The 24,109-nt window shown below is 34.2% G+C and overlaps 1 protein-coding gene across 1 annotated transcript in view; it reads right to left on the reverse strand.

Annotated features, from left to right (window-relative positions):
* LOC132563559 (arrestin domain-containing protein 2-like) overlaps window positions 1-24,109 on the reverse strand; it is an 81,457-nt gene that overhangs the window by 33,448 nt on the left and 23,900 nt on the right. The gene's annotated exons all lie outside the window — the stretch shown is intronic.

A 24,109-nucleotide genomic window follows, 5' to 3' on the forward strand; every position in this document is an offset into this window, starting at 1 on the left:
AGGAAATCCTAATTACACAGATTCACAAGCATACCCTAAGGTATCTGACTTAAGCAAACCAGTCTGCAAGGAATTCTACATTATACACAAACATACCCTGCAGTATCTGACTAAGGGTCGAGTTTACAAGGCATTCTTCATTATACAAGTTCCGTTTACACAGGTTCAGTTTATACAGGTTCAATTTACACAGGTTCAATTTACACAGGTTCGATTTATACAGGTTCAGTTTACACAGGTTCAGTTTATACATGTTCAATTTACACAGGTTCAGTTTATACATGTTCAATTTACACAGGTTCCGTTTACACAGGTTCAGTTTACACAGGTTCAGTTTATACATGTTCAATTTACACAGGTTTGATTTATACAAGTTCAGTTTACACAGGTTCAGTTTACACAGGTTCAGTTTATACATGTTCAATTTACACAGGTTCGATTTATTCAAGTTCAGTTTACACAGGTTCAGTTTACACAGGTTCAGTTTATACATGTTCAATTTACACAGGTTCAGTTTATACATGTTCAATTTACACAGGTTCAGTTTATACATGTTCAGTTTATACATGTTCAATTTACACAGGTTCAGTTTACACAGGTTCAGTTTACATAAGTTCAATTTCCACTGGTTCAGTTTACACAGGTTCAATTTACACAGGTTCAGTTTACACAGGTTCAATTTACACAGGTTCAGTTTACACAGGTTCAATTTACACAGGTTCAGTTTACACAGGTTCAATTTACATAGGTTCAATTTCCACAGGTTCAGTTTACACAGGTTCAGTTTACACAGGTTCAATTTTACAGAGAAGATAGTTCAATAAGAATGACATTAAACAGAACTTTACTTGGAATAACACAGTTGGGCAATTGATTGGAATTCTTAGGTATGGTCACCTGTTGTTTATCACTGGTGACCATTTTATTAGAATGATTGGTCAGTATTCTGCTCCAGGTATATGATAAAGAAAGGTAAATAGGTCAGATCAATCTGGACTGACTGACTGTACTTCTGGTTTCTAAAGTTCCTATACTCTAACACTTTACATAGTCTATTGTTTTTCTTAAAGCTTCAGATTTTTACCTGGGAATATCACACATGTATAAAATTCATTTAAAACTTGGTCTGTATCTCTTTTATTTACAATAGCACCATGCAATTTACAGAAAACATGACAATTATTAAATCTCATATTAGTGGTTAAATCAGATATGGAGGAATGGAAGAGAAAAAGAACACTAGAGACATCTGATCGTGAAAATTATCCATCCTTCATGTGACCTTAATCACTGTGACAGATATGACAATGGGAAATATGATAGCTGTTGGTATATAACATGGGACAGTTTATCTTTTATCATACACACATATATAGCTCTTATGAACTGTTGTCAGAAATTGAAAAACTTTTTCACCTGTTATGAAGTATACATAAAAAATATCATGAATCCTCCAACTGATTGTCAACACACAAAATAAACAATGATCCTGACATAACAGACCATATCTCATAATCCCTCACTCCAAATAACAGTATCTTCTCCTGTATAACACCTACCCCTATATATCTGTACTAGTTCCCAATCCCCATACATCTGTGTGACACCTACCTCTATATATCTGTACTAATTCCCAATCCCCATACATCTGTGTGACACCTACCCCTTTATATCTGTACTAGTTCCCAATCCCCATACATCTGTGTGACACCTACCCCTATATATCTGTACTAATTCTCAATCCCCATACATCTGTGTGACACCTACCCTTATATATCTGTACTAATTCCCAATCCCCATACATCTGTGTGACACCTACCCCTATATATCTGTACTAATTCCCAATCCCCATACATCTGTGTGACACCTACCCCTATATATCTGTACTAATTCCCAAACCCCATACATCTGTGTGACACCTACCCCTATATATCTGTAGAGTTCCCAATCCCCATACATCTGTGTGACACCTACCCCTATATATCTGTACTAATTCCCAATCCCCATACATCTGTGTGACACCTACCCCTATATATCTGTACTAATTCCCAATCCCCATACATCTGTGTGACACCTACCCCTATATATCTGTACTAATTCCCAATCCCCATACATCTGTGTGACACCTACCCCTATATATCTGTAGAGTTCCCAATCCCCATACATCTGTGTGACACCTACCCCTATATATCTGTACTAATTCCCAATCCCCATACATCTGTGTGACACCTACCCCTATATATCTGTACTAATTCCCAATCCCCATACATCTGTGTGACAGTTACCCCTATATATCTGTACTAATTCCCAATCCCCATACATCTGTGTGACAGTTACCCCTATATATCTGTACTAATTCCCAATCCCCATACATCTGTGTGACAGTTACCCCTATATATCTGTACTAATTCCCCATCCCCATACATCTGTGTGACACCTACCCCTATATATCTGCACAGAGTTCCCAATGCCCATAGATTTATTCTTCTGAAATTACCACATATGTGAAAATTGCAAGATTTATTGAATTATAGGGCTAGCGCACCGCCTCATCAAGATTTCATCAGTTTGGATTTTTAGGCCATCTGCATCACTTACAAGTTGTAAAATAACGAAACAGCTGTATGATGCAGTTTAATTCATATTTTGGCTCTACTTTATCTAACTCTAATTGTGTATTGGAAGGTGCTATTTATTTTTTGCCTTTCACACAATCTTGCAAGTGTTGACAAATAGTCTGTTATTTGTTTCTCAAATATGAAGTTCTCTACTTCTTCCTCTTTATCCAAAACATGTACCAAGACATTTTTTAATCAGTATTAAAGTCACTGGATGAAAAATCTTATGATACTGTTAGTAAAATTTTAACCATAGAACCCTACTCACAGCCTCTTTATTTCTGGAACAATACTATACCAGAATAGATAGAGAAATTTCCAATGTTCAACTTGGCCCAGATTCAGACTGTGAGAAATAGTTTATAGTACTAACAAAGAGCTATACATAGCAAATCTATGGAAAAATCCTTCAAAAATATTCCAGATAGTTCACTGTAATCTGGAGCTTTGTAGTCAAGTCTGTTTATGCTACCAGGCCATTAAAATCTCCCAAACCACAAGAAAGTAGGTACAATGATACCTATGTACAGATCACCTTGGTAACTGCAAAAGCCGATCAGACTGTTAGAGTCTGATTTGTCGAGAATTACAACAACAGATATCTTTTCTCCTTTCATCTAGTAAAATTAAATCTAATTGGAATTATGTAAGTTTCTAAAATTGCTTTTGATGTTAAGTCATGCTTCCATTTCTTGTCCATTAACAGTGACATTTGGATATTTGCTAATGCAAGTAACAATAGGAGAAAAAATAATAAGTTCTGTTAGGACACTATTTCAATAATTTTGTTTAAATTAATGTCTTTATTATCATATTTTATGAAATATTTAGGTAAAATATTGAAAAATAAAATAAAAATAGGTATGGAAAGTTTCCAAAATATTCCATACACATTAAATAAATTTATCTTATTTTTTCAAGACCTTTGATACGACTTACCTTTGACTGACCAGGGTGGGAGTTACTATTGATGATAAAGAAACACTTTCCACATTGAAAATGTTATCGGGAGGGCACAATACCCCAGGGATTCCATTCAGGTAGGAAAGACTACCTGAAAGATCCGTACCCAAGGGACAATTCCACAGGCACTAACGGCATAGCTTTGGAAGTATACCAAGGCCACAATATCAGAGATCAATGGCGCAGAACAAACCTGCCACTAGAGTCTGTCTTGGCTTAATACTGCACTCACGGTACCAACAAAGGCATTACACACAAACCTGGTTTGAAGTCATTTAATCCAGAAGTACGACTCGGTCCATTACACCAGGTCTATATGATCGGCATGTAACCTCAATCAGCAGGGGCTATAGTCGTGAGTGGGAGTTGTGTATTGCCTTTTCAGATCTACAATTGTGTGAGCTTTGTTACGATTAGCCGGTCATGCCGTGGTTCATCGGCCAACAATTAGACACCCTCATTAGGTTTACAATTAATGAAATGATTATCTGCTGAGCTATTCCAAAACTATGCACAGGTATGTATATACCATACAATACAGACACTTCAAAAAAAAGAATGTAGTGTTTTATCTGTAAACTTTGATAACGGAACAGACAATGGTGGATCAAGCCGAGGATATACAATCCAAATATATATTAATAGTGGTTCTATTTCTCTCAATAATACCGTGGAATGTTTCTCAATCACGCGCAGCGGTCGATTTTTAGAACAATACTCAGATCTCTTTCAAATGAACCGCAATTATGACAGCAGGTGAATTAAATATTTTTTATTGTAGCGGACAAATTACAAGAGTATGGTTCTATGCTTTTCTTCTATTCAACATATATATATGTAGGCGTACATGGGCCCAATGGAGAGACAATCGTTACAACTTGTGGTCAAATTTTCTGGACCAATACGGTTTGCCACAAAGACTTGTGGTTCTTTGGATGGTGATCGACAAATGATAATTCAAAATTTTGGAACAGAAACTTGGTAATAAGTCTACAACAGATTATCTATTAATAATTTTTATTCCTCAGAAATAATTTAACAATTGCCAAACAAATTCTAAGGCATACTTTTGTGTCAGAAAATTAAATCATTCTTGTTTAATCTTTAAATTAGAAATCAATTTCAATTTTGGAAACTTTGAAAATTAATTTTTTTAAATTTTGAAGATTTGAAAGATCAAATTTCAATTTTAACATAGAATTTCCTTGCATCCTTTTGATAAAAACTTCAATTATGATTACTTCCCATTTTCACTTTTGATAACATGAACTGAGATGTTCTGAATCATGGATTTATCCACACTTTTATCATAGGATGGCCCTCAGACACAATATACTGTTAAAATTTTTATTTTAATGATTAAAATTTTCCCAGCATTACCAGAAAATATTAAAGCGAAAAGGATGTATTTTTATGGAAATTGTGATGCAGACTATGTCTTTTATTTAGCATTGGTATAAATTTTGCAATTTTACTCTTCTCTTGAATAGAGTGAATAACAAAACTGCTCAAAAATGACAATCTTTACAGTATGCAGAAGGGGCATAAAAATCACAGATATCATTATGCAAATACTATGGCAAGTCAAACATTCACTGGAAATTTTTTGTCGATTTCTCTTTTATCCACACACCTGACCAATACATGAAATATGGGTTTTGGGATAAAAAGAAATGATAATTCAAAACTATCTGTAAAATTCAACCACAGAAATATGTTATACATATCCTCTTCAAATCTCTGTTCGGAGAGTCTATCTAAGGATTGCCAAACAAATCACAAACAGACATGACTACAAATATGTTACTCCACCAAAAACAAATTTATTTTCTAACAAATGGTTAAAAATTGACACCAAGCCAGACACTTGTTGAATGCTATGTATTGTAACATATTCAGTTATCTAAATATCCATCTGTGTGTTTTGGAATAAACAAATGGATTTCAAAACCCTAACATGACCTTGAGGTTCGGATCAGCTCCAATAAACTTGTCAATTATTTGAGGGACTTACTCACAAGCAAGTAATATAGATCCATTTAACTTCGTTGCAAATGAAACACCAGAATTTAATACTTTATTTTTTCTTCTTTTGAAATCTATTCAACTAAATGCAGCAGTACTGCAAACATCAGTCCAAAGTACAAAGTCCAAGAGCAATTTGTTACAGTTTCACCAACTTTTATCAGGAAAACAGAAGTTCAAGTTCAGGAACTTGAATACATTCCTTTTCTAAAATACAGCCAAATTGACTTTTATCCAAAGAACTTGAATTTATATATATATCGGTAAGTTTCAAGAGTCAACAACAGAATTAAGAATCATGGATTCATTATAATTTCACTTACTTCCCAAATGAAATTTTGAAAACATGTTCAAATAATCTTTGAAAACAAACGTCTGCCAGAATTCAAGGCAATTAACATGTATCCAAAGCATTTTACTCAAAATACAAATCATTATTCACAAACAGATATATTTAATTGGATATTTAGAATAAATGTTTTCTGTATCAAATCTTTGACAGATATCAAACATGGAAAACTTCCAATGCATAAGTATCAGGATTGTGTCGACGTCTGCCAGCTCTGCTCAAACCAGAACCCAATTCACAGTTAACAATCATACATGTTTACCGTCAGTCACAGATGTCAAGCTTATGTAAAAAAAAAAAAAGAAGGTTTACATACATAGATTTTAAAAACCGAAATTTCAATGAATGCTTTTCAGGCTTGGTATAGATCAAGTGCTCAAAATTTCTTCAAAGAAACGTGAGTAAATAAAACAGCTATGTAATGGGCTCTAAAGCTATTTCAAATGATTTGCAATGCACAAAAATTATGTGTCTTTAAATTCATGACTATGTAACCATTCATTATATATGTACATTAGACAAGGAAACCTTGCATGCTATCCATTGCTAGATATTACAATCTTGTCAATACTGGAACCTTGATGTAATAGCTGGCGCCAAGTGATGTCACATTTAAGGTGATGTCATATTCAATCATCTTTAAGACATTATATCTGGAAAGGGAGATAACTTGATAGATTCAAGGAATTTGGAACTTACCCTGAATGAGAGTCTATTAATGTCAATCCTTGACCAAAAAAAAAATCAATCTGATACACATGCAACAGATTCTATTGTTCTAACATGTGTTTTAGGAACACATCATGAGATCTGTCTCCAGTCTAGCAGAAAGATACTTTTTTGCGAGACAATTTTCATAATGAATGAATAATGCTTTGCTTTTTTTTCCTTCTTTTTCTTTCCTTTTTTTCTTTCAACCTGAATGAAAAATCATAGCTTTGCTTTAATGTAGAAAAAAGTACATTTAGTACTTTTGTTTGTAACTATCTTCATTTAGAACTTCTTAAACAGAAGAAACTCCCACTGGTCTTTATAGACACATTTTCGATACATTCAGAAAATCTTACATCACATCTGTACACTGTAAAGAGATTCTGATTCTTGAATTGCCTACAAAAGAGTTCTTAAAGTGCATATCTCTTTTAAATATGGTAATATCTTATTAATATCATGCAACATTTGCCAAGAGAAAATTATGATAATAAGCAGAATATGATATTAACAGGTAATATAATTACATGACATTAAGAGATAATGTGGTTCCTGATGCTTTTCAGAGTCTAAGAGAAATGTGGTTATCAAAATTATTGAATACAGACATTAAGTAAAGGGTTTTTTTTGCTTGTTTTGCTTATTATATATAGGCAGTGCAACCATTATCAGGTGTGTTTTTTGTTGCTTAATTTCAATTTCACACTATGAAAAAGATTTTGAAACTGTGAGCTGCTAATCTAGAAAAGATTAGATCTTCTAACCTGTTTTATATATACCTGGTAAATAGGATTTTGTTCCACTTTTTTTTTACATTGATTTCGACTCTAGAATTTAGAATTTTCAATTATAAATGAGAATTGTTTGAGGTTTTCAACAATTTTTGATAAGTACAATTAAAATATGCTAATCAAGTTCTTTTGAAGCATAAAATTTTAATTTTCACTCAACATAAAAAGTTTAAATTCCATTAGATAACTTATTAAATTCATCACAATTTCTTGTGAAAACACAGGCACAGACTATCATTTACGTATCAAAAGGACTTTTTCATAATTTTCAGTTTAAAATGATATCTATTTCAGATTTGATATGCAATAGATTTTAATGTTAGAAATGAGCTTAAAAGCAGATAATATATGTTTAATATTACAACTAATTTCTAAAATCTGTAGACAAATCGGACAATTTTTTGTGTTTTTCCCTATTTTTTTTTTATATATTATACAACAATGTACACACAACTTTTAACAACAAACAAACATCTACGTGTCAAACTGTCGGGAATACAACTCACATCTTATCTTTTACAAATAGATAAACAATACATACCTATCAGCTATTTTCCATATTCATGAAGAAAATTCCAAAACAATTTCTTCAAAAGTCAAACAAAGTCCATTTGGAAATAACTGTTGTTGTATTCCATTTTCAAAAAACGATTTCAAATTTAAATGATGGCGAAACTTTCAAAACAAAAAGCAATGTCACCTCCCCTTCGTGATACTAAAACAAAGCCAGGACAAAGCAGTGGAGAGCGGGAGTGCCTGGGATCACAATGACACATTAAGAATGAAAGACCAGATTAACAGTATCTTATCCTGAACTTTTCTACTGCAGCACAAAGTCTAACCCATACTTCCTAATCAATAGCTAGTGAGAGAGTTCAGCAGCTCGGAGGCCCAGATGTTGCTCGAGCTACTCACGGGTACAGGACGTTATACACATATGATCTGAAACCTGTTGATAGTCCTTCACTTGAAAAGGTATTTTGTATATACATTTATGTACCAACTCAAATGTACTGTATAAAACTCTATCATACCCATCCCTAAAAACTGAGTCCATGACCTTGTTTGACCTCTCTAGTTCCTTGTATCACTAAGGTATCTTTATGTTTAAGCCTGATACTTTCCACTGGAAAATCACACAACATTGCCACAAAAACATCATTGAATATGACTGACCCAGCTTACAAACACGCCCTTTCCATAAAATAAACTGGTCCAAAACAACATAAAACTCACCGTGATTAAGGCAGCAGTGTTGGGGTAAATCGTGTATCGGGATCAAAGTTTTGTACTATTTTGGGAATTTTTTCTATAACAGTGTATTGTAGTGGCATTAATTGCTTCAGCTACTTTGAGTTAGCAGGGAACTGGAGCACCCTGATTACATCAGAGAAAACAAAGTTTCCTGTAACTGTTTCTAATCTGCAGGTAGAGGGCTAATGGGATTTCTCATTAATCACTCTTAACTCCTCCCTACTTTCCTCTGTCTTTCATCCCTTCTCTGAACCATAATTTTTCTGCCCATCTGTCTCTCCCATCCAGAAACTTAAGCCCCTTCATACCTCCAAGATCCTGCATTTTTCTGCTCCCACTGACATTTTTCTACCTCACCTTTGGCCTATTATACTACTTCAACCTTTCTAACCCCTTTTAGTTAGCCCCCCTCCCCAGTCCAATATGGCCCCTATACACATCGCTTTTACTCTTTACATTCTGCCTCCTTATCTCACCGTTCTCTGTTCCATTTCATTCCTCCCTTGTCCTCAGGTCACCTCCCCCCATCCCCTTCACCATTCCAATATACCCTTAACACCCTTCTCTCCTGTCCACAGACAACCTCACCCCATCCCCTTCACCATTCTAATATACCCATAACATCCTTCTCTCCTGTCCACAGACCTCCCCCAATCCCCTTCACCATTCCAATATACCCATAACATCCTTCTCTCCTGTCCAGAGACGACCTCACCCCATCCCTTCACCATTCCAATATACCCTTAACATCCTTCTTTCCTGTCCAGAGACGACCTCATCTCATCCCCTTCACCATTCCATTCTTTATCAATAATTAGTCATAGTTTTCCTTCAATACTGAACTTACTCAGTATCAGATTTTCATGTCCTGATTACATTCTCAGATATAGCAATAAGAACCCTCTAAAATCACACCCTGCAAAATTAGATCCCGTTAGATTTTTCTGTCTCTGCCTCCAGACCCCTATTTTCTCCAAACACTTTCTGCCCCATCCTCCAGCCAACAAGCCCTAATGCCTTTTACACACCCCTATCTGCCTAGGTCTCCTAGCTGCCTTAAAAAAAAAGATGTTTTCAAAACAGATTCTAACTCTAATTGGGGAAAACTTTTGACAGAATTATGAAAAGTTGGTCCCCAAGCTAAATCGTACTTAATTCTATTTCTGCTATTTGTTAATGGGAAAAGACCGAGATCTTGAGTTTAAACTTCCCTGGGGTAGTTATATAATGTACGTGAGTGACATTGAACATTAACAATTAACCAGTTAACATAGTGAAAGATTTTACCTCATTTTTGTTACAAGACAACAACAAACTAGGAAGAAGAGGGGAATTGGTACAAAATACTGAATCATCTGTAAAATCTCTTTGAAATAATCTGATATCCACAACAAAGACTACAAGTGAACATTATACCAGGCTCTCGCCACCGCGTGTTCACATATATATAGCGATTATATACAATTTATCTACATTTACGCGACCCAGGCTCAATAAAGTTACACATGTTCAGCGAATGCAGGCTTCTCATGTGGGAGAGGAAAAAAGCTGATATACAAGTTATTGATCTGTTTTAACGTCCATCAAACATAGAAATCTGGACACGACACAGACGTGACGATAGATAAGATTTTAATACACAAAGGAGGTGGTGATTATCTACAGAAAAAAAATGTACACGAACTTCCATCAGTCACCAAAACGAAATAAAATTGGTCAATAAAGTTACCAGTACATATATCCCAGCTTTATAGTTTTCAGTAATAAGTCAGGGTTGTTTGGTAATAAGCCCGGATCTTTGAACTCAAGTAGATAAGGTAATACCTACTTTGTTCCTAGACCGTACTGGAATATTTTTTTCTTTAAAGCATTAGAGATTCATTTGTACAAATGTAGATGTGTAAAAGGACATAGGGAAAATGCACATTTCTACTGGTTATGCTGACAGGAATCTAACCCATGTCGCCAGCGTGACTACCCATGGTTCTACGGACTGATAGAAAGAAGCATGCTCTGTTGACTAAGTGACAGAGACCATGTTTAACTGAACTATAAGCCCGCTAATTTTCCATGTGTATGTAGAATTAATTTTACGATGGTTTACATGACATTTCCATCAAATGACATAGGACTGAAATAGACAATTTAACTCCTGACATCACATGATGACTGACAAATAAAGTATTGATACCCAAATGTATTAATATATATTCCTGGTTTTGTGATGTTTAAGTCCTTCAGTAAAATAACTGTATATATTGAGCACTAGATATATCTACTGAAGAACATTTTTAATTCAGATTGAGACGAGACATTATTTTAACAGTTCATAATACTGTACAGATCCAACAATAAGCCCAGGGGGTCAACACATCACCACAAACGCAAAGTCAGAAAATGTGCTTGTAATAAAAGATAATTGCATTACAGTTGCATTAGACAGGGGACAGGCCACCTTTAGGTCAGTTTATTGTTCAGAAAATAGGAAACCATGTAACTTTTGTTTATACTGGACAAATCACATCACAAGATTATTTCTCTTCTTTCAACAAAATACAAAGACAAGAAATGGACAAAGAATAATACAATGGAAAAACAGTTACAAGAGAAAAACTTATTTTCAGAAAAATAAATTATATTTTTTGGGGAAAAATTAGAAATATTTTTTGGGGAAATAAAGACGTTTGAAAATACACAATGAAAATACAGAATGTAGGTTCCAACTAAATGAAATATTCCAATGAAATAAACTTCAAACTTAACAAAAAGAAAAGTCAACATTTAACAATATCCTAACATAAAAAGAAAATGCAGATCTTTCAATGCACATGATATTATACATATAATCACTTTTCAAAGTAACTAAAATAGTTTGATGTTGCTATACTGAGTTACATCACAAAGAAAGCGTGACATTGCATTGACCTTGGTCATCAATATTGACCTTGATCTCGTATGACAGGTCATCATTATGTTTCACTGTAAACAGCAACTTCTAGCTGACCCGAGTCCTGTTGAACGCAGTCCTAATTTCCATAAGAATTGAAGTGGTTTTGATAACATACACAGACAGAGTGACATATGCCTATTACTTGTTTAGTATCTCACTGCTGTCACAACTTCTCTGCATATACATATACTACACGCACTGTTCAACTGAAGTAATGAATAAATTTACATGAAGTTGGTGATTCGGATACAAAAAAAATTGTTGTTTTAGGATTGTTGATACAATTTCTAAATTATTAGTTTCCATCACATTCATTCTCTCAGAAAATGATACACAGATTATGAATTATATTTCATGTCAAGTATTCATTTTTCATTTGCAAGCTATAAATGTCACGAGGAAAACACACAGCGAATAGCCTTTTGCTGACATCAGCATCTGAGAGCACACGTCTGTCTTAAATATGTACACCGTCTTATTGAGAGGGATGAGGCAGGAAGAAACATTATCAAAAAAGGAGGAAGAAATATTGTCAGGAGGGAGAGAAGAGGAAATATTGTCAGGAGGAAAGGAGGAGAAAATATTGTCAAGAGAGAAGGAGGAAGAAATGTTGTTAGGAGGGAAGGATATTGGGGGATATATTGTCAGGAGGAAAGGAGGAGGAAGTATTGTCTGGAGGGAAGGAGGGTGAAATATTGTCAGGAGAGAAGGAGGAAGAAATGTTGTTAGGAGGGAAGGATATTGGGGGATATATTGTCAGGAGGGAAGGAGGGGGAAATATTGTCAGGAGGAAAGGAGAGGGAAATATTGTCAAGAGGGAAGGAGGAGGAAATATTGTCAGGAGGGAAGGAGGAGGAAATATTGTCAGGAGGGAAGGAGGGGGAAATATTGTCAGGAGGGAAGGAGGAGGAAATATTGTCAAGAGGGAAGGCTATTGGGGGATATATTGTCAGGAATGGAGAATGAAGGAAATTTTATCAGGATCGAGAGAAGTAGGTTGGAGGAAATATTGTCAGGAGGGAAGAAAATTTGAGAAAATATTAAGAGGGGAGGAGGTTGAAGGAGATACTGTCAACAAGAATGAAGACTTGAGGCTGTAATAGTGGACATGAAACTGTTAAAAAAAGGGGGAGAGAGAGGGGTTGGAAAAAGAATCACAAAACAGATATGAGAAAAGGACTTAAGGAAAGCTTACAAGCTAAATAGGAAAATCTTTTACAGTGATTTTACACAATGTACATGGTGAAGGATACTTGTTAAAATATGATGGATATGACTTCAGGCTCATGATAGACCAAATGGTGGCTCAATCATGACAGCGTCTGGAGAAGGGGGACATAAGATGAAACAAGAAGAATTCACAGGAGAGGGTTTACAGATTATATATGGAGTCCATAATGATGATAAAGACATACTTCCAGGAGGGGAGCTAATTCTCCACTAATTAATACAGGGAATAAATATGTGTATATAATCAACACACTTAACTAATGTAGGCTAGAACAAAGGGTTGGCCTGCTGTCTCAGTGCAACATGGTGGAATCCTAGTTACAGGAATGTAGTAGGTACATGTGGACTGACATCTGGGTCAATTGACAGGTGGTGTTCCATCCATCCAATATCCTCTAAATCTACTAGCCAGACACCTGACACAACAGACAGTAGAACCCCAATCAGCTTCAAGCAAGAGTAGACACCTGATACAACAGATAGTAGAACCCCAATCAGCTGCTAGCCAGAGTAGACACCAGATACAACAGATAGTAGAACCCCAATCAGCTGCTAGCCAGAGTAGACACCAGATACAACAGATAGTAGAACCCCAATCAGCTGCTAGCCAGAGTAGACACCTGAGACCTGACCTGCTGCTACAAACAGCAGACCCTGTACCCGCAACAAGCTAGAATAGAGACCTAACCTGCTGCTAAAGAGTGTAGGACATCTACCATCAGCTAGTCAGATAAACTAGCCAGAGTAGACCCAACCGCTACTAAAGAGAGTTGGACCTCTACCATCAGCTAATCAGGGTAGAGATCAGACTGGAACCACAGACTATAGAGCCTGTACTATTAGCTGGCCTGAGTAGACCCTACCGCTACTAAAGACAATAGAATCCCTACCAGCTGTGAGCCAGAGTAGAGGGCTGACCTGCTACTACATACAGTAGAAACTCTACCACCTGCTCGCCAGAGAAGAGACCTGAATAGCTCTTACAGGGAGTAGAGAGATGTCACATGAAAACAAGGCCATTATAACTGACACTAAAGTAAAATATGTATACCTCAGGTAGGCATGTGATATCACAGACTCATCTGTAGTCTTAAATCAGCAGCTGTACTAAAAATGCAATTAAACAATGAATACCTCCTATTTATAAGTGTTGATATAAACTCCTCCACGTAGCTCACCATTCAGTAACAAATTCCTGGCCATGATGTATATAATCCCAAGCTACATCGTCTGTCAGTTACATCCCCGAAATATATCTTTGCTTCACTGCCCGATTTACACCTGACTGATTCACATACACCTAGGGATGAGGTAGCGCGACTGTCACCATGCGAGGATGACAGCTCTCATTACCATCACCCTAATATATAATTGTAAGTGATAGCTGGTAATTAAAGTCTCCTCAAAGAATAAAGTCAGCACTTTTTAAAACAGCCAGTCAACAGTTCGGCTAAAATTCAAAATCAAAAGATTACGGTCGATTAATAGTTACAAGACACTCCAAGACCACAGTTCAGGTATAATTAGAGTTAAGAATTCTGTTAGGCACAGTACACACCAATATAAGTATATATACCTACATTCACACACTAAACATCCTATCTTATAAACGCCACATGTGTGTATAAGTAGCTGTTCAGGCTAAATTAATCCCAATAGTATACAGAAATACCTCAACAGGCCTAGATTTTATACTTATAAATGTACAGAATAACCAAATACAGGACCTCTTTCTAAACATTTCAAAATGGGTCAAGCATACTAAAAAAACAGAACTAACCTTTTTATCTCACAACAACTCTTTAACTAAACTTAAAGTGAAATTATGCTGTTTAGGAAACAAACAAACAATCCTGGCTTTTTCATTTAAATTTCAGATCTGTAAAACAAATTATAATAGTTCTGAATCAATTACTGTGTACAAGACCCAAAATATGATTTCTTTGTGAAGGAGAAAATATTGTCATCTTGTATCGAATTTATTCTGTAATAAGCCCACATCCAGGGTTAAACATATAACTTGATTCAAAGTCAGGGGGTGGGCTTATTACAGGATAATGATAAAGAATTTGTTGGAAATTTTTTCTAATGAATAAATGTGAGTGGGCTTATCACCAGACATGGGTTAATTGCTGGGTCAATACGGTGGGTTATATCAGTAGTGTTAACACATACAAATATTGATGTCAAGTACAGATGTTCACATAATGACGGTAAGGCCTTATATATATATCAGAAGCTGAAGACTCATGAGAGATAAACTGACCTTATATGCCAACCAAGTCATCTCATCATTTTTATACTATAGGATATGAAAACTATCTAATTTCACTAAGAACTTTTTTTCTAAATTCTTTGAAACAAGACTTTGAATAAACTAACTGAAATCAAATGTTTGCAATTACATGAAAGAAAAGTCAGATGTTCATTTCTCTTAATTTCTTCTGATCGACTGGCCAATTGATTGATTGATTGATTGATTGATTGATTGATTGAATGATCTTTCACATTGCCAAATTAGATAGTATCTTAATAACAATACAATGTACATCATGTCCAAATTAGATTACCACACCAGTTTTCTTACAGTGTCACTTCACACAAAAATATCATCGTCCCTTGAAAATGTTGTCAATTTGCACTTAAGTTCTGAGGACAGAAACTAATGTCACAAAGAAGAAGAGAGAATGAAAAACAAACTGGAACAATACACAGGGGACACTTTGGACCAAAGAGATCGCTACATGTTCCACAGGAGGCCTCAACTTCAAACATGCAGAGCAATGCAAAAGGATTTTAATTTGCATGTGTAAAGGAAATTTTATATCAATTTAAATGTCTGGACAAATTTTCTTATGGGGTCAATAAGGAGATTTCAAATATCTAATTTTGTTTCTAAAGCATAACTACCTCAAACATTATACCTGTAATTTGTATTAGAGTTAAGGTTATATGCTACCTTACACATTATACCTGTGATTTGTGTTAGAGTTAAGGTTATATGCTACCTTACACATTATACCTGTGATTTGTGTTAGAGTTAAGGTTATATGCTACCTTACACATTATACCTGTGATTTGTGTTAGAGTTAAGGTTATATGCTACCTTACACATTATACCTGTGATCTGTGTTAGAGTTAAGGTTATATGCTACCTTACACATTATACCTGTGATCTGTGTTAGAGTTAAGGTTATATGCTACCTTACACATTATACCTGTGATCTGTGTTCGAGTTAAGGTTATATGCTACCTTACACATAACACCAGTGTATTGGCGTAGATTTGAAGATGTATGCTACACATTTTTTTCAGTGATTATATTCTGCTTCAGCGAAACAAGTTTTACCATAAAATGCATATATATGATTTCTGCTTGAGCCAACGTCTTAAAAATCTTTCTAATAGAAATTTAATATTCAATATGTTTTAGAATATAATTATCACTGTCAAAATTTAATTCCTTTTCATGCTGCTTCATCAAATAACCCATAATCCTTACTGAAAGATGATAACCTACTGCTTTCTGATATGTAGTCAGAAAATTTCAGACAATGATGTATGACACAATCAGTTAGATTTATCTGTAAAGAAATATCTGAATAGTTACAATGATCTTGCTGAGAGATTGTGCTGATGAACAACGGCAACTGTATCATTCTTTCATCTGTTATCTATCACTGAAATTATGTATTATTAAATTATAAATACCTATTCATACAAATTCTAAAAGATATTGAACTTTGTTTCTATCACAATCTGCTCTACTTTGCTACCTCAATTTATTCATTGATTTACTATGAAGACAAGATCACCAACTATCAGTATCAATTTTATTTTTGTAACAGCTGCAAAAGAAAAAAAATACTTGTGACAAGTCAGCTGAACTTATTTTCTTAAAGGGGCGTTCCCTTGTCGAAACTATTTCAGTTTATAAAAAAACAAAACTAAAGGAAAAATGACAGTGATATGTATTAAAATAGTATTAGAGTAGAGTAGTAGAAATTGATAACTTTACAATATAACAAATTAATCAAACAAAACAGTTGAAATTTTCAGCTAGAAAATAATGATTTTTTATAAGAGTACAGCAAACAATTTTAAACAAATTTAAATCAACTTCATACCAAAATATATTTCATCCCAGAGATATATTATCACATATTTTAATCTTTGAAAAACTTTGACACTATAAAGAATAACAAGCTCTGTATACCAGAGTATTGGCAGCCTGTGCTGTTTGTGTATTGGTCACAAAAAGTCAACGATCGTTTATGGAACACAACAATTTAAATGACTCAATTAATATCACAGCCAATATCCTAAAGGAAAATGGCAAGAATCCACCCATTTCATCATGTGACCTAGAGTGATCTATAGATCTGTGAAATCCATTTCATCATGTGACCAAGACTTATCATAAATCTATTTCGTCATGTGACTTGACACATTATGAATCTATAAGTCCATTTCATGTCACCCAGAGCTTGAAACTGTATTTTACTTAAACTGCATCATGAATCAATTTCATTTCTAAGTAATCATCTATTCTGAAAACAGATGAACTGACTGTCTGTTACCCAACTACAGCACCTATTCATCATATCATGCTATCAGACTAAACAAGAGTTCAAAACAACCACAACAACAAGCCTAAGGCATACACATTATATTTGTATGTGGTACACTACACAGTATCAAATAAGTTCAATACCAGGTCAATTTGTCACAAACAGGGAGATCAAATTTACATCAACATGTCACTGTCATTGGACAGTCTTTTATCAAAGCTGAAAAGTAACTTCTTTTTTCATAAACCTGGTGAAAGATATTTTCATTTTTCATCGCAATTTTTACTCCTCATTTACTGACTAAGTTTTAAACGTAAATACTGAACACAAACTTTTCTATCAAACTTGATGGTGAAAGTGAATATAGCTCTAAAGAATAAGTTTTTCATAAAAAGAAAATACTTAATGGAGGATGGCCACCAGAAAGACAGGAAGGATCGTAATTGGTTTAAATTCTTTGTTCTTGTACATGTAAGTCCACATGCATATGTACAAAGTTTCATCAGTACAGCTGAAGAAGTGATAAAAATGACAAAAAAAATCTGCATTCAGCCCACAGATATTACTACTCTGAGTAAGAAATGTTTTGGTCCGCTAAGATCATTGTTCTGTGATAAGCCCACTTCCAATACTTTTAGTCGGAGTTTCTGAGTTGGAGCCCTGGGCTTATTGTAAGGTTGGTACATCAAGGCTTACATACTTTCTTTCAACAAGCAATGAAATATATGACTATCATCACATAGTTGTTACCAGTAGGTGGTTTAGTGAAAAAGATTAAGTTTCTGAAAATATACATAAATCAAGCTTCAGCTAGACAGAAAAACCTGTATCAAATCAGTAAACCTTGTTTATGTTGATATCCAATACAGTGTTTTCTAATATTTGTTTACTCTTTCATGTTATCTAAAAATAGAAAAAAATGTCAAGGCCTTGCAAAAAAATTGGCACAATTTAAACATTTCTAAGGCAAACTAGAGTCATACATAAGGACGTCCACATTAACAAGTTACACAATATTTTAGAACCGCATGACATCAACCTCTTCATGTAATTTTTGTAAAGTCTGACCTTCAAACAAACAAAAAAAAAAGGAAGTAATTTTCTGCTGTAAACAAATGACTTTGTAAGGAAAGAGAATGAAATAGGCCACGTATGCACATTTAATAATTTCGTTCAGATCTTTTATAGGATTTCTTTCTTGTACAATGCAATACTTGTTGACTTGATATAATTTAGAAAGTAGTATATAATATACACAGATATTGAATTACGTGTTAAACAATGAAACATGGAGCCATTTGTGTAAAGCTCTGTCAGCTTAATGACAAGAATTTTTATTATCATAATTTTTTTTTTAATCAAATCAAAATTATTCAAAATCATGAACTACATGTATACATAGAGATTACTAACAAATGTTAAAAAATAAAAACAAAAATTGCAGAAACTTCTTAAAATTCACATTTTGAAAATTCAAATTAATCATTGTTAAAGCTAATAACGCTCTGAACACCTTAGTACAAGGACAACTAAAACCCTGGAGAAATCATTATACGCTTCATCACTTCACATATCACTTCCAACAGGGTGTTCAAGTGATCATTATATGTACAAAGAGTCAATGTTTATCATGACAGACAAAATAAATTCCATTTTCTCAAAAGACAGAACCTGACAATTGGTTTTTACAAAAGGCAATATAACATAAAGCTACTAGCTTTAATATATGTATAAAAACCAGGTCAAGAAAAACATTGAATTATTTACACTTTGAAATTTAACGCCTTTGTTGGTATAGGAGCTGATGTATATTTAGATATACTTTTCACAAGAAAATACGACTCATATCTGTTGGGAATTTATCTTTATTGTCAAAGGAGATTACATTTATTCAAAACTAAAGTGGGACTGACAAGAATATGTCAAAGTACACATACACTACTGCTGAGAAAACATGCAATTCATGATAGAACTTATCAGACTTCAAAATAAAAGTAACAGATGGCAGTAAATGGAAGTTTGGTAATTACCTACAGTAAAGAACCGTATAATTCTACAGTAACATTAAACACAAAAATTAATTTCTTCTTAAAAAAAATACAGGGTCATTTAGGGGCAGATTCCCTTTGAAGTAGCTGGTGGTTACCTTTCTGAACACCATGCTGAAGGCCTGCCGCAGAATCCTGTTTGATTGGGTTAAAGGGTCTTTGTCATGGAAGGACACATCCATGACAGCACAGTACTATCTATGATCTTCACTTCTTAAAAAAAATACAAATCACTCCTGGTTCGAATCATCAAACCCTTAATCCTGAATCTGACGCCTTAAAGTCGTAATGTGCAAGGATCTAAACACTGTTCTATTGTGGTCACCACTTTGTTAATATGAATTTCACTACGATATTTTAATCAATACAATTTTCAAACTTTTAAAAAAAACATAAAATATTGACAGAGTGTGACAGATTTGTCAAAGGGTACAGGACAAAAAAAAAAAAACAAAATATTGTAAAAATCTTGTAAACTGATAAACAGAATATTATCAAAATGTAACAGAAATACAAAGATGGCTACACGTTTGAAATTGTCAATCTATGACAGAAAATTTAGACCATTAAAATTTAACAGACCTTCAAATAGGCTGTCAAAACCTTATAGATAGATTGATAGATAAAGTCTTAAAATGGAAAAGGGTGAAGATGTCTGTACATAAAACCTCTTTTAAAGACAAAAAAATGGTACTCAAAACGTTGGGTGGGCTTAATAGCAGTTATAAGCTTATTACACGTACAGAAAAGCAAAGGCAAATATGTCACACTGAATATACAAGGTTTCCAACCTTATATTGGTGTCAAGATATAAAAATCTTGTTTCTTTACAGCCGAAATACCATACATCTTAGCCAATTATGACCTGAAAACAACTTACTCCTATTACAGTGAGGACAATTTTACAATCCAAAATAAGAAATTAAATTGACAGAGGGTTTGTGAATAGTTCCATGTAAATATTGACCTGCTGTGGTTTCCATATCTAAATTGCAATGTCAACAACCCTGTGCTTGAATCAGGCCTAGCATAACATCAATGACTCGCAGCACAATACCTATGTTATATATAAGACTCAATGATTTCTTTTAAATTTCCGGTCACAATATTTTAAAGTAAATAATAAAACTACCGTCTGTGAAATGACATATCTATGAATACAAAACCACAGCCAGAATAGTCCATGCTTTCTACTTTACAAGCTACCTTTATAAAATAACCTGTGATCAGTCTAACTGTAAGAATTATCTCCCTTGAATTTGAACTCTGGATTAGAGTTAAGGATATATACCACCTTTTACAAAATGTCTGTAGTTAAGGTGGCATCATACCTAGTTTTGTAAGAATACTTGAAATTTACATCAAACAGATACTATTACATATGAAGGCATAATTAGATCAACTTGATTGTACTTACAAGTATAAATCCAACGAATTCTCACCTCTGACCAGAGAGAAAGACACATATCAGGTAAAATGTAGATAACACCTAAAGTTTACAATATAATGTTCCTTTACTTCCTGTTCCAAAAAATAAATTGGAACTCACCAGACTAAAAAACTAATCACATAAATTAGCTAACATCAATTAGTTACTACAAAGCATGTTAACAAAATCAACGAACCAGAAAAAGTAAGGCCACAGTGACCTATAATGAATATACGATGTCTATGTTACAGATACCATATATTTTGTTTTTCAGTTTTTTAGCATTAAGGTAATAACGGGCACAAATTGCAGATTCTATAACCAAGATATTGCATGGACGAACATGGAAGGATGGATGGAATGACAGGAAAGACTAATAATTGGTCACTATTTGTGGTATCGGTATTGAAAGAGAAAATTATAATGAGATTGAAAAGCAGACAAGACATTGGATGACAGACATTCGCAATAACATATACTTGTAAGTGGGAGACAAGACATGGACCACAGACAATCAGGAATAGCATATACAGTTTACGTCTAACTGGGAATCCATGATTATATACAAGTATTGATTCTGTAAAGGCAAGTATTTCAGGTTTACTGACAAATATGGTCTGGAGGAAAGTTTATCAAACAAAGAAACCCCTAGTAAAGGTATTATTTAAGGTCCTCCACTCTATCAACTGGCGGTCACCAAGGGCTAATGGTCATTGCCAGACGATGGTTTGATCAAGACGGTTGGAGCAAGCTATTTTATTTCCTATCAGACCTCGATATAGAACCCACAACCAGACATATGTAGAGATAGAAAACTTATCATCAGGCAAGGTCCATGCACCATGAGCCTCCTCCTCATCATTTTAAAAACTTTTGAAAAATAAAGATCAAATTTGAACCTGTGTACGTCATAAGTTTCACAGTCAAAGGTTTATAAAACTAAATGAACACCAGTTCTACACAGGTTCTTTTCCCTGCATCTGTAGGCATCTATTTATATATAAGGCAGGAATGATGATAGATTGAAAAAATTTCCTGTTAATCAAGCATTAACACTGTATATTATAAATGTCTACATATATTTTGCAAGGTTACCTCATCTCCTTAACACGAATGTCACACAGCACAGATATGAACCTTAAAATTAAAAAAATTCTCAAACTGTCAAGAGACTGATGTCTGCGATATTAATGAATACCTGTGTAGAATTGGCCTTTCGTTACATTTGTAAGCTGAGAGTATTTTCATTTGTAAATTTTTCTTCAGTTGTTAAGTAAATGAGTTCAATATTTAAAAGTCAATGTTTAAAGTCCGTTAGGAAAAAAAATCACATGACTAGATCCTAAATGAGATATGTATGCCTGTACTTTTCCATGGGTTTTACAGAAATACGTTCCATCCTGTCCTTCCAATCTGTCAGTCATTTGGTTCCCTGTGTTGATGTATTACAGTTTCTAAGTAAACTTGAACTCCAGACGTAACCTCCAGCACTTAGAGAGACGTCTTATCTCTCCACAGTTGTCAATAAGTACACCTAAAATATCTGTAGTCTTGCTCGACAACAATTGCACATTTTTTTTTAATGTGCAAACGTACCCAGAACGTGCCAACAAGAACAATAGTTAATGTTAATCATTTCACGCATTAATTCACCAAATCTCTGAAGAACAATGACGACCACAGGAAGAGAATTACATACACCTGGGTATGATACTGGGTAGGCTTGAACAGGTATTCTAATAAATAATACCAGGAGGAATCAACTCCCATCTTGGCAAATAAGATACAAACGGGTCTGAATTGTAATTCTTACGAAAGACATTTCATAGTGTATATATAGTCGATGGCTGACATCATCGTCATAAAGGAAAATTCCGTTCAATCAAGATAAAATTACCAATATATCATATTTACATTAAACATTCATCTTCTGACAAAAAAAGTGGGTTTTTTTTCTTTATATCAAAAACTAAAAATTTAAGTAACCAATTCAGTTTTCATATCTACTGTATACAGGGTGGGTTATATCTACTGTATACAGGGTTATATCTACTGTATACAGGGTTATATCTACTGTATACAGGGTTATATCTACTGTATACTGGGTTATACTTTCTGTATACAGGGTTATATCTACTGTATACAGGGTTATATCTACTGTATACAGGGTTATATCTTCTGTATACAGGGTTATATCTACAGTATACAGGGGGTTATATCTACTGTATACAGGGTTATATCTACTGTATACAGGGTTACATCTACTGTATACAGGGTTATATCTACTGTATAAATAGAGTGATATCTACTCTACATATATTCACTAATTTGCGTTGATCAAGTTTTCAATGCTGAAAATTAATGACATCTTCTATGTTATTTTGGCAACTGCAAGTGTGTTGTTGTTGTTCATAATTGATTCCATCTGTATTTAAAGCCTCATGGAATTCCATGTCATATATATATTGTAGAGCTATAACATCAATTTGTAATGTCAAGGTCATTTTGTATAGAACAAGTGGTGAAGGTCACCAAATACTTTCTAGGGTCTTAGCTTTCATTTTTTTTTTTTTTTTTAAGAATAGGGTTAATGTAAAAATCTAAGGATAAGGGCATTGCAGTTCAGACTCTTCACATACAAGTGATGCATATTGTACTTAACCAACAATCTTGAATTCCCTTGAGAGTGAAGAACTCATTACTGATAAGCACATGCAGGAAAAGAAATCGAAGATATTGAAGTAAATAGAATTCACGTATCTCCATTTACAATGGAAAGCAATCTTTTTACTCTTCACTATTAAGTACAGATCTTCTGACATGCATTAAAAATTCTAACTACATAACAAATACCCTTCCTGAAATAAACACAACTCGTCTGACAAATTCAAGTAAGCAGAGAAATTGTTTATTTTTGTTAAAGAAGAGATGTATCTTCCTGAACACGAGACGTCAATTAAGGAAAAGAAAATTTCAATTTTTTTTCAAAGTATAATTATTTTACAAATTACGACAGTATGCCAGTAACAGGTGTTTTTATGTGATTGTCAGTGCCTCTCTAAAGCTCTGAAATCAATACTTGCAAAATCAACTGTTGCGTGTGCAGTTTTAGTTGAAAGACCTACAGTCTCGCACTCCAGCTGAGTGGATCACAGATCTGATATCTTTAT

This window comes from Ylistrum balloti, unplaced genomic scaffold (assembly GCF_031769215.1).
Source record: "Ylistrum balloti isolate Yb309-2 unplaced genomic scaffold, AGI_CSIRO_Ybal_v1 Utg371768, whole genome shotgun sequence".
Classification (NCBI taxonomy): Eukaryota; Metazoa; Mollusca; class Bivalvia; order Pectinida; family Pectinidae; genus Ylistrum; species Ylistrum balloti.